The following is a 13210-nucleotide window of genomic DNA, read 5'->3' as shown; positions in this document are numbered from 1 at the left end:
TTATCATTTTTTCACGGTACTCCATTACAACCCATTATGTCACCCTCAGGACCAAAGCCTACTCTTCCATTCAAATCGCCCATTACGATCATTTTTTAGCTCCTGGTCATTTCTCACACTGCTTTATCCAGCTCATCCCAAAACCTGTCTTTTTTCTGTCTCACTCCTCTCATCATACGTTGCATACGCAACAATCACTGTCATTTCCACATTTTCATACTTGAACTTGACATCCATACACCTCGAGCTGACACATTTGAAATCTCTCATTCTGCTCTGACACACTCATTCATCAATAATGCAACTCCTTCCATTCATCTTTGCCCATTCATGCCTGATCTTAAAAATTTCACACCCTCCCACTCCTCCATTTCACACCCGTTTTATCTTTGTTTCACACAGTGCCATCACAGCATATCTCTCACTCTTGAACACATTCTTCACTTCTACCATCTTGCTTTCCACATTCACATCTCTCACATTCCACACGGCCATGCAAATCTCCCCATTTGGTTGGGGCCCTGGGCAGGTACTGGACCCTCCGATATGTATATACAGCACTGTATATATATATATATATATATATATATATATATATATATATATATGTTATACAGGTATAGAGCTTTTAGATCAGGTAGGTAATGGGCGGAGTTCTAGAAGGTATGATTAGAGAAAGAATGAATATTGATAAGATGCAGTTTGGGCTTATGACAGGCAGGGGGACCACTGTTGCCATATTCATTGTTCGACAGCTTCGGGAAAAATATATTGGGAAGAAAAGGGATCTGTATTTTGTTTTTGTTCATTGGCGTAGCTATGGGGGGCCAAGGGGGGCAAGTGCCCCCCCATGAAAATCCTGTGCCCCCCACAGCTCAACTAAGGTTTCATTTCAAATAGGCCTTTTATTGAACAAAAGTACAGGTATTATATACTTATCATTAGTTAAGTTTTCTAAATACATAACTAATCATCATATGACAGCTATAACTGTGTCTCTTATTATGCACGATAATAACATTATATTTAACCAGATAATTTGTCCCTGCTGAGGGGGGTCACCTTGACGTGGTGGCGGGGCTTGAAGCATGGTTGGCAATGCCACCTACTTTGGAGGCATGCATATCTTTGTAGGGTTCGGCATTTGTAGGCCTCTTGGACCAAGCACCCCCTACATCACTGGTGGAGGAGGCCCGCTGGTGATGTTAGTCCATGCCCATTGCCATCTAGGGCGGGACTGTTGCCTCCCCACGTGTTTGCCGTGCGTGGCGTCCTATAATGCTGAGAGACAGGAGTCCTGGGGGTTGAGCGATGCTGCACGCTGCACCCTGCAGCTAGCAATACACCTCTTTGGTCCATTATTCCGGCTAGACTGGCGGTCTGGTTGGGCCTGACTAGGTCAATCGGCTGGTCATGCTTTGGCTGGGGTCAAGTGGGCACTGGGGGGCCTGGTGGCTCCTATCATCCTGGAATCACCCTTGCCTAGGTCCCCCAGTGGTTACCTGCATATACTCCTCCACTACCCCTGGGGTCATCAGTGGTACTGGCCCTGACATATGACCTCCCCCTGTTGGGCTCCGTGGTGGGTGGGGGGGTGGGAGAATGAAGGTTTTTGTTATGTATTATGGATTGTTTACTTAATCCACCTCATGCACTGTTTAACAAGTTCTTAGTCGTACGTGGTCCTGCTGGGGTAGACCTCCAGAAGTGTGACATTTTCTGTACCCATCGAGAACTGGTCACTATTTGTGGTGCGACCCCTAAAGTTGTTCCACAGGCTGATGGCAGTTTGTTGTTAAAGGTGTCTGACCCTTCTCAGAGTGCGACTATCCTATCTTTATCAGAGCTTTCTGGTCAGTCAGTTACATGCTCCTCCCACGTTTCATTGAATCATTCTCGTGGTGTTGTCTATGCTAAGAAACTACTGGCTCATGATGAGACACGCCTTGTTGAAGAGTTGTCTGCCCAGAATGTAATAAAGATTGAGAGGATTATGAAGAAGATAAATGGTAACCTTGTGCCAACTCCATTCTTGACTGTGACCTTTGATTCCTTGAGCCTCCCTGCTGTTCTTTACTCTGCATGGTACCAATACAAAGTTAGGCCATATGTCCCTATGCCTCATAGATGTTTCCTCTGCCAGTGTTTTGGTCATATTGGCCGGACTTGTAGGCGCCTTGCCGTAGGTCTTCCAGCAGTCTGTGCATCATGTAGTTTAGATGTTCATGAGGGTGTGGAATGTCCTGACCCTGTATCTTGTGTCAGTTGTGGTGGTATGCATGCTGCTTCTTCAAAATCTTGTGATCATTACAAAATGGAACATGAAATTTTGTCTCTCAGAGCCTCCAAGAGGCTGAGTTTTACCGAAGCTAAGACCTGTGTCCTGTCTATGTATGTCCACCCTGGTGTGTCCTTTGCTTCTATTCTTTCTCGGTCAAAGCCTGTTGTGTGCCGTCATGGAGCCCCTGCTCCACATTCTGACCCTCCTCCTCGTCCCTTATAATACCAGACGTCCTATTACTCCTCCTTGTGGTTGCTCAAGAGACCCCAGTACCTTTGCAGTCTGCATCTCGTCCAGCTGCTGCTCCTGTACCGGCTGTTACTCCTGTACCGGCTGCTACTACTATACCAGCAGCTACCCCTGTACCGGCTGCTACTACTATACCAGCAGCTACCCCTGTACCGGCTGCTACGCCTGTACTGGCTGCTGCTCCTGTACTGGCTGCTACCACTCTACCAACTGATACTCCTGTTCTGACTACTACTCCTGTATCAGCTGCTGCTCCCGTAACGGCTGCTGCTCCTGTACCACCTGCTTGCTCTGCTACTAGTGTTCAGTCAACTCCACAGTGTGCCTCTACAGATTCTAGTGCATCCTCAAGTTCTGGCATAGAGATGGAGATTGCGTCTGCCAATCTCAAACGGGTGAGGAGTGAGGAGTCTTTGGGTGATTCCCTTCCACCTAAGGTTCAAACTTCTGTGCCACATGAGGAGTCTGAGGAGGCTCTTCGCTCAGCAACCCAGGCGGTGGTGGCGTCTAAGTCAGTGGGTGTTCTGTTGGCCTTTCTAAGATCCCAGTCCCTGCTTCTTGCTCAGGTGTGGCAGGGTCTGGACCTTTGGATACTCAAAGGGCTCGGTCGCCCGCTCACTCTGATCAGTTACCCAGCAGCCAGGCCTTGGTAGATTCAGTTGGGGAGGGTTTGGTTGGCCCCAAGGTGCCAGCCAGACTCCCACACGGGGGTGTGGCCGGAACAAGTGGGTCTTCCAGGATGGTCTCTGTGCCTCGGGCTCATTCTGGCGATGGGCGGGACTGATCCCGGGGTAAGGGCCCTTCCATCCATGGAAACTCTAAATCTTCATTGTCTTCTCGTTTGGTAAGGCAGAGCTCCACGCCTAAGAAGAAGGGCATTCACACTCTTCCCAGTGAGGTTGCTATATAGCCTTGATGTTTCTCATTTCATATTATTTATTACTACTCACTATGACTCAATCTGTACCAATTTGTCTCCAGTTGTATTGTAGAGGCACCATGGCAAATTGGGAGGAATTGCAGTTATTACTCTCTGCTCTGAGCCCGCTCTGTGTCTGTCTTCAGGAGACAATGCTGGGGGATGGACAGTTCCCTTCTGTTAGGGGGTATGAGGTCTTCCATGCATCTCCTCCTGGCAGTCACAGAGGTGGATATGCAATTTTGTGCCATTCTGATGTCCCCTTTATTTCCTTTGCGATAGTCTCCCCTTCAAGTTCTAGCGGTACAGATGCACGTTGGGAGGTGCTATACCATCTGTTGTCTGTACCTTCCACCTTCCAGCCCTGTTATGTATGCTGATCTGGAAACCCTTATCAGTCAACTTTCACCCCCTTTCCTTCTCCTTGGTGACCTTAATGGCCACCATCCTTTGTGGGGTGACTCACTTTCAAATCCCCGGGGTGATCTTCTTGCCTCCTTGGTTGGAGATTTAAATTTCGTTGTCCTAAACGATGGGAGGTCGACCCATTTCCATGTACAGGCTGGCACATACTCTGTCATTGACCTCACCATCTCCTCCTCTGATTGTGCCCTTGATTTTTCTTGGGAAGTTTTGGATGATCTGCATGGTAGTGACCATTATCCTGTGTTGGTCCAGACTACTCACTCTATTCCTGCAGCCCGTATGCCACGCTGGTGTCTGGATAGGGCTGATTGGTCTCTTTTTGAGGAACTATGTGTATTTGCCTACAGGATTATTGATTTTTCAACTATTGACGATGCTGAATGTTATTTTACTAAGACCATTTTCTCAGCAGGGGTTCAGTCCATCCCACGGACTTCTGGTGTTTTTTGCCGGAGACCTGTGCCATGGTGGAATGACGACTGCTCTATAGCAAAGGGAACTTATAAAATGGCAGCCCATCAGTATTTTTTCCAATCGTGATGTTGTTTTTCAAAAAATCCAGTTCCGCAAAGCACTTGCTCACTACTGATGGGTCATGAAGAATGCTCACCGAAACTCGTGGAGGTTGTATGTTTCTACAGTTACGTCCTCTACTCCAATGCACAGTTGTGGAAAAAGGTACCCTAGATTTCTGGTAGGTTCACGCCCCCCCCTCCCCTTGGTGTTGTGACTTCACGGAGACCTAGTGTCTGCACCTGATGCAGTAGCCTCTGCTTTTGCAGATCAATTTTGCACTTTTAAAAAATTTCCTTCTTGGCCATATGCTAGCTTTCATAGGAACAAGGAGAGGCTGGGTCTTGACTTTAGCTCTCATGGAGGAGAACCGTATAATTTAGACTTTAGCCTCTGAGAGCTGCGTGCTGCCCTCTCGGAGTGTTGTGACACTGCTCCTGGGCCTGACGACATTCCATACGCTATGCTACTTCATTTGCCGACTAATTCAATTCAATTCTTATTGGACCTTTTTAGCCCCTTAAGTCCTAATCGCATCAACTGATGCGATTTGAGTTTTATGCCAGAATGCCTAATCGTATCAATTGAACGCGGCCTGTAAAAAACTGTGGAGCACTTGCTCCACCCCAATTATGATGTACATGGCTGCAGGCCAATGAGAACTCGCCCCTGATGTGGCGTGAGGGGGGATCGGACCAACCCGGGCGGTGGGGTGGGGCACACTCCTCTCTACTGCACTCCCTCACGCCCTCCTTGTCCCCCATCACTCTCCCACCCTTCCACGCAACTGCATCTCTCCTCCCACAACAACCTGCATCCCTTCCCACCCTCTCTTGCCCCTCCTCCCTCCCTGCTAGCCTCGTCCCCCCCCAAACCCCACCCCATCTCTCCCTCCTTGTCCCTCACTACCTTTCCAACCCCCAACAGGCCCCCGAGTGTCAGGCCTGATGTACGTACCTGTTTCATATTATTTCTACTTCTTATCAAATTTTTACACCTCACTCTGTTCATTTCTGTACATACGTAGTTAGAGAATGCTGTATGTCGTACTACATACAACGCATCTTTTTTTTTTTTTTCATTCTCCCTTCCTGTCCAGATTAGTACCTCTGAGTAGTGTCCGTCTGTGTTAGTTTTCGAAAGATTATGAGGCCTTGGAGGGCCGCTCCTCGCACCTGATTCATCTCCCCACACATACAAACACACCTGTTTTCATGGTTGGTGTGATAAATACCAATGAAATGGAGCATTTCCACAAGAGAATTTGGTTGTTGCCGAAGCTGTAATGATAAGTGTGATGAAGTACAATGATAATATGATAATTGTAATGGTGTGATAAGTGTGTAACAAGTTGGGACAGTAAAAAGAGAAATCGGAAACAAATTATTGCTCTTTTTTTTTCCTTTCTTATGCATGCATTTATAGCATTATTCAACTTTATTTTCATGTCCTTGATGGTTAGAAACATTTATATGCGTCTGAGTTAGTTTTGGAATGACTATGAGGCCTTGTAGGGCTACTCCCCACACCTGTTTTATCTCCCCACACCTACACACACACACACACCTGTTTTTATGGCTGGTGTGACAAATCCCATTGAAATGAAGGGTTTCCACAAGAGAATTTGGTTGTTGCCAAAATTTTTCTCCCCAAGTACTACCAAGGCCTTGTAGGCCTACTCCCCACTTTAGTTATCTCCCCACACCTAAATACACACCTGTTTTCATGGTAGATGTTACAGAACACACTGAAGTGCTTTCTTTTCATGCGAAAAGCTGGTTATTTCCAACCTCTGTACCTATAGGTCTACTCTACACAGCCTACTTTATCTCCCCACAGCCTAGTAACCTCCCCCACACCTACATACACCTGTTTTCATGGTTGGTGTGACAGAACACTTTTAAATGACCTGTTTCAATAAAAAAAATATGTAGTTATCAAAATTTTCATGTTTTCGATTGTTTTCGAGGAGTAACTATCATAAACTTTTTTTTTTAACTTTGACGCACGATTGTGCGGTATCCATTAGGCCTACGGGGGTACAGATTGCGTTGTCAGATGTGTAAATTCTTCCTCTTTAGCCAGAACATAGTCAATTTGCCCTTCGTGAAAGTCGCCAAAACACTCCCGAATTGTGGTTGTGGGAGGAACCCTGCCTGAAACAATTATGGTCTTAAGGGGTTAGCAGGGTTTGGAGTGAGGGCTCTATTCCCAAGAGTTGGAAGATGGGTGTTGTCCTTCCCATTCCAAAGCCTGGTAAGGACCATTCCCATATCTTCAACTATCGCCCTATTAGTTTGACATCATGTGTGTGCAAACTGTTTGAAAAGATGGTCAATTTCAGGCTTATGTGGTTTCTGGAGAAGGGTTGTTTTTCTCCCTCCTTCGCAGAGTGGCTTCCGGAAATTACGGTGCACTTCAGACAACCTTATCAGGCTCGAGGCATCAATCTGTGAAGCTTTTGCCTCTAAGCAACATTTGGTGGCTGTGTTCTTTGACCTTCAGAAGGCTTATGACACTGCCTGGCACCATGGTATCCTCCAACAACTTCATGCTTTTGGTTTATGTGGTCGCCTGCCTGTGTTGCTTAGAGACTTCTTGACTGATCGTGTGTTCCATGTCCGTGTGAGTTCTACCTTCTCTGCGCCACTGTGCCAGGAGAAAGGTGTCCCACAGAGGAGTGTCTTAAGTGTTTCTCTATTTGCAGTGGCCATCAATGGTATTCTCGATGCTATGCCTACTGGGGTATCCTCATCTCTTTATGTGGATGACTTAGCTATATGGTTTTCTGGCTCCTGCATGTCTCCTATTGAGCGGCGTATGCAACTTGCCGTGGACAAGATTTCTGCCTGGGCCACTTCCAAGGGTTTTCGGTTTTCCCCATCTAAGACTGTGGCTATGCACTTCTGTAGGATGAGAGGGCTACACCCAGTTCCTGATCTCCAAATTTGTGGCAGGAGACTCCGTTGTGTGGAAGAGATGAAATTCTTGGGCCTGACTTTTGACTGTCGTTTGACTTGGGTTTCACACTTGGCAAGTCTTAAAGCATCATGCAAGAAGGCTCTCAATCTGTTGAGGGTTCTGTCCCATATCTCTTGGGGTGCTGATCAGAGGACTCTCTTGCATTTGTTTCAGGTTATTGTAGCCTCCAAACTGTCATATGGCTGCGAGATCTATTCCTCTGCCACAGAGGCCAGCCTAAGAACTCTAGATGCTGTGTATCATGCTGGTCTTCGACTTGCAACTGGGGCTTTTCGGTCATCCCCAATACCCAGCTTGTTGGTGGAAGCTGGTGTGCCTCCCTTAGATTTACTGCGTCAGTCTATTGCAGCACGGTGCTGGCTCCGAATTCGTCGCCTTCCAGACTCACTTGTCTGTGAGTGCGTGATGCAACAATCTTGTTTTTTGTATTATAGTAGACACCCTCGCATGCCTCGTCCATTTGGCTATAGGGTTTGGGATATCATGGAGGAGTTTGGTTTGTCAACAGTATCTGTCAATCCTGTTCGGATCCCAAGGGTTGCTCCATGGATCTTGCCCAAGGTGAATTTCTGCAGGTTTTTTGCAGACTCAAAGGATTCTGTCGCTCCTCAGTGTCTTTTACAGTTATTTTTAGAACATTCCTCTAGTCATGGTGGATCTGTGTCTGTGTATACTGATGGCTCCAAATCCGCCTCTGGTGTTGGTTTTGGAGTGGTATTTCCCAATTTTAGCCGTGGAGGCAGTCTTCCTTTGGCTGCCTCAGTTTTTACTGCAGAGTTATCAGCTATCGTTTTAGCCCCAAAGTTGGTGTTTATTCACCATGGCAATCATTTTACTATTTTTAGCGACTCTCAAGGGGCACTTTTGGCCCTGGACTCTTTTAACTCTACGCATCCTATAGTTTTAGCTATTTTGGAGTGGCTGTTCCTTATTCGTCGGAGGAGGAAGAGAGTGGCTTTCTGCTGGGTTCCCGCACATGTTGGTGTCATAGGTAATGAAAGGGTAGACGCATTTGCTAAGGCTGCGGTTTTGCAACCTGTACGTGCTCCTTGCCCTCTACCTGCTACTGCTTTATGCGCTTCAGTATTGTCTGCTATTCCTACTTGTTGGCAGTTATGGTGGGATAACGTTCCTATCAGCAAGCTAAAGGAAGTCACCAAGTTTGTCTCTCAGAGAGTTTGTTTTACAATGCCTCGTAAGTTAGAAACTGTTCTGGCTTGCCTTCGCATTGGACATACCAAGCTCACGCATGAGTTCCTCATGTGTGGAGGCGTGCAGGCATTCTGTGATGACTGTTTGCTTCCCCTTACTGTCAGGCATTTGCTGGTTGAGTGTCCCAGTTTGGGCGACTTACATCGGAGGCTGCTACTGAGGCACCAAGGGGAGGGTGGTGTGTACTGTCTTTCTTTGGTGCTTGGGGGAGAGCCTGGTACCCCTGGGGATGATGTGTTTTTATTTCTGAAGGAGGCTGGCCTCCTTCACCTTTTATGATTCCACTGTTTTTACTCTGATATCTAGTTTTTAATATGGAGTTTTACTTTTTAATGTTTTTTATATTTCTACTACTTATATTTTTGCTTATACGGCACCATATGACCATGTTGCTGCGGTGCCATGCGTTCTGTCAGTCATTCAATCAATCGGATAATTTGTAGAAAAATTAAATAGTCACCCCTCTACTTACCTTCAGGGTCATTTTTCCTTCGTTACAGGTAGTTTATTTTATCCAATTTCGAATCTCTTATTAATATTCTGAATAATTAACCATATGATTGATTAGTTAAATATATATTAACATTTGTAATGCTTAGTAATTTATTATATAAGAGACCAACAACAGATTAAGATTGTTTAATAATTTTGTTTTACTCAAAAGACTCGAATGCTAGTACTGGACGTTTCACTCAAGCTTCATTAGGCTATTCCTTGTTGACAGTGCTGTAGAGGAGGGTGGGGAGCTTGAATTTTCGATGGTAGTGGTACGAGATACAATACATGCAGGTACGATTATTTTTGCATTTCTAATGCTTACATAAGTTCCATTGTTAGCTGTTGAGAAAATGCAACCATCGCCAACTGGATATGCTAGGGCTACCATCGAACATTACCAGCTTTTTGGTATTTGTGCAAAGTATGGTCGTGTACAATAAAAATTCGTCACTAAAGAACTAGCAAATTTTTCTTTAGATTCTTGTGATTGGACAAAGCTGTCGGAACATGAGAATTTAATCAACTTCAGTAGGTTAAATTTCAGTAAATTGCTGAATTTTAGTGATTTTTTTGCCCCCCCCCCCCACATAGATATTGCTTTGTTTACATTACCAAGTCGGCAAGACACTGGCCCGAGCTCATTCAGTGTTCTGATAAATTACCAATATCCTGGGAATCGAACCAGGGACTCTCAGGTGAGAGCCAGGCAGCATACCACTACGCCACGACAGGTAAAAGTTAACTCATGTTGTCACAATCTTGTAACCAACGTCCCTCCGCCCCCACTGTGGGCATCAAGAGGATGAGTTAACCCCCTGGCACTCGGGCAAGTAGATCCTTTTAATCTATTCCAAGCACTTACAGCATGTATTTTCCTAGGTTTAAGAGTTTAGTTAAGTGTGCTGTTTCCTCACATGCTGGCCGGCTGCACCGCATGTTGTTTTTTTATAGGCATAAGAATTTAGCTTTTGAGTGAGTGAGTGAGTACGATCTCTTTATTTGATTTCATTTTGAGATGTAACGTTAAATTTATTTCTTTGAAGTCAATAAATTTAACAGTTCTTTTTCTTGAGCTTAATGTAATGTAAACTCGTGTTTCATTTCTCCACAATTAAGCTTATTTCCATTATAGCTCCTAGCTTGCATAAACGTTTTGCCATTCATAACTGGTACTTAGGCCAGTCTTGTTGTATTAAGCTTAAAATCCGTTGTGCCTTCTAGGAGTTACGCATCAGCAAGAACCTGATATTATTAATAGTATTAGTTATTTACTGTCAGGGGTGAAGTAACTTTCTCCAGAGGCTAACAGTACTAATAAACAGCAATTGAGTAATTAGTCTCTGCTGTGTACTGTTGAGAAAGTTTATAAATTCTCGTTCTGAGAGAGTCTCACAAGCAGACCGGTATAAAGTAATCATTGCTTGATTTAGCAAGACAATTCTTGGCCCTGCTCTTCAGTATTATTGAGAATCATCCTTTAATAATTTTGTATTTATTTTAAAAACCCCGTGACAATTGGCGACCTCGCCAGGATATTAACTCCTAGCTCTAAAGCTATTCACGAGATAATACTCACTCGTTCATATTTAGGTATTTATCATTAAAGTTTATAGGCACAAGCTCACTGGTGTTTACCGTTAGTTTAGCAAGTGAATTTCTTTATTATTAGTCCATAGAGTACTTAACTCTTTTTAGTACTTTATTCTTGGTAACGCCAGACGATTTTATTCGCTCCTGGGTAGCCGCCGTACCCATTGTGTTAATTATTGAGTCTTCCCAGTCATTTGCATTTTTGCTTTATTCTTTTCCAGTTAACTAGATAAGACTGGTCACCACTAGCTTGTGTCTGTATTCTTTACTTGTGTTATTAGCATTCGTTTGCGAAGCCGCAGTCAGTACTGAGTCGCTAGTTATTTAGATTGAGCTAGCATCATGGCAGCCAGTGTCTATGTACAGGAAGCAAAAGATATGGGCCTCACTGACCCAGAAAAAATTCAAACCTACGTCCTTTCACGGTTTAATATCGAGCAGGAACGTGAGAAAGATGCTCGTGACGAGCGTAGAATCCAACGCGAACACGAGCGAGAACAACGCGAATACGAGCGAGAACAACGCAAACACGAGCAGAAACAATGCAAACTCGACTTAGAACACGAGCGAGAACAGCATGAGGAACGAGAGAGAGAACGAGAACACAAACGTGCCGAGCGAGAAGCACACGAAAAACATGAACTTGAAGTGCTGAAGCTCAAGCGAGATTCCTTGGCTTCAGACACGTCTGGTGCAGTTGGTCCAAGCTCCACAAGCGTTCTCCCTGCACATGTCCTGGTGACCCCACGCATCAAGCTTCCTTCATACAAGGAAAGTGAGCGAATCGAGCCGTACATAGCTCGTTTTCAGGACATGGCAGACATGTATCAACTGGATGAGGCAGCTAAGCGGCTTCAATTTCTTAGTTTATTTGAGGGCCCTGCCCTCGATATTCTCCACAGAATTCGTGGAGACGATCTCACGTATGAGATGATGAAAGCTGCACTCATTAAGGCGTATGGTCTCACAGTAGACGACGCCAAAGTTCAGTTCATGCGAGCTCGTCTCCAAGACAAGGAGACAGCTGTTCAGTTCCTCGACCGTCTCACTGCTTACTTAGGTGAGTGGATGGAGAAAGATGAAACTCCTTCCACGCGTGAGGGGATAATTGACCTTATGCTGCGTACACAGCTAGAGAGGTCGTGGCCTGCTCATAGCACAGCTTAAGATCTGCCAGGTGAAAGATGCCAGCCAAATGGTAGAAAAGGCTGATGCATATTTCACTGCATACAGGTATCAAACTCGTAAGCAAAACACCAGGAACAGCAGAAAGGCTGATAAATCTGGGAAACCGTCTCAGATTGAACACCACCAACAAGGCCATTCTCAGAATAATGGCCAAGGTCCAAAACCGCAGTGGAAGGACCAGGGGCAAAACACTCAAAAACCTGAGTGGAAGAGGTACAACAGGTACCCTAACCAGCAGCAGTATCAGCCACGCAACCGATCGTCGGGACCGTCCTTTTCACCACCAGCTCAAGTGAATAGGAGGCAGGAAGCAAACGCAGCCTTCATTCCTTAGCAGCAGCATGGTGGTCACGTCCCTACCAGTATGGGTACTCCCCCACAGTTCACTAGTCCCACAGTGACAGTGAACCCCCCTCCACAGATGGCCAATGTTCCATCTCCACAGGCAGTGAGTATGACCCCTCAAGTATCTAATTCACAAGGCACAATGTTTGCCGCATCAATTATTCAGCAGCCTCATGAGTGGCTAGCTGTTTCCGCCACAGGCCCTCCCACAGGTGACAGTAGCTTCCTTGTTCAGCCAGGGTTTGTGGGAGGCATCCCTGTGAAGGTCCTGAGAGATAATGGATCCTCAGGTTGCTCTGTCAAGCAGAGTCTAGTTCGGCCTGAGCAGTACACAGGTGGACAGATCCAAGCTAACGTTATAGATGGATCAGTGAGATTGTTCCCTGAGGCATGTATCCAGGTGGCATCTCCATTTTATAGTGGTACGACACTCGCAGTTGTCACGCCAGAACCTTTATTTGACCTAATCGTAGGCAACATTCCCGGTGTCAAGGATAGTTGCACCGAAGATGACACTACTCAGACTTTGGTTGCAGTAACACGAGCCATGGCTGAGGCTCCAGACTGTGTCACCCCAGTGACCATTGAATCGCCGCAAGATCTGATGTGTAGCCAAATTGTTGTTCAAGAACAACATTCTGACCCGACACTTGCTGCTGCGTGAAAGAAACAAAGGGTAGAGTGATAAAACATTCACAGGGAGGTCGAGCCAAGTTCCTTCATAAACAAGGACGGATCTACCGTGAGTCACGAACACCCGAGGGCGAGGTTTGACTGCAGTTTGTCGTTCCTGTCAAGTACTGCCAAGCAGTGTTAGAATGGGGTCATTGTTCAGCCTCAGGAGGTCACATGGGCAAAAGGAAGACCCAGGGCCATATCCGAGCTGACTTTTTCTGGCCAGGGATGGGACGAGACATAGATAGTTTTGTGCGCTCCTGCAGTGTGTGTCAAAGTACCACTAATCAGGGACATGTCCTTCCTGTGCCGTTTGTAACCACACCTGTAAT

The sequence above is a fragment of the Coenobita brevimanus genome, chromosome 29 (assembly GCF_032717465.1).
Source record: "Coenobita brevimanus isolate Jiangsu-jjx chromosome 29, ASM3271746v2, whole genome shotgun sequence".
NCBI classification, from domain to species: domain Eukaryota; kingdom Metazoa; phylum Arthropoda; class Malacostraca; order Decapoda; family Coenobitidae; genus Coenobita; species Coenobita brevimanus.
Note: the sequence above shows the minus strand (reverse complement) of the source record.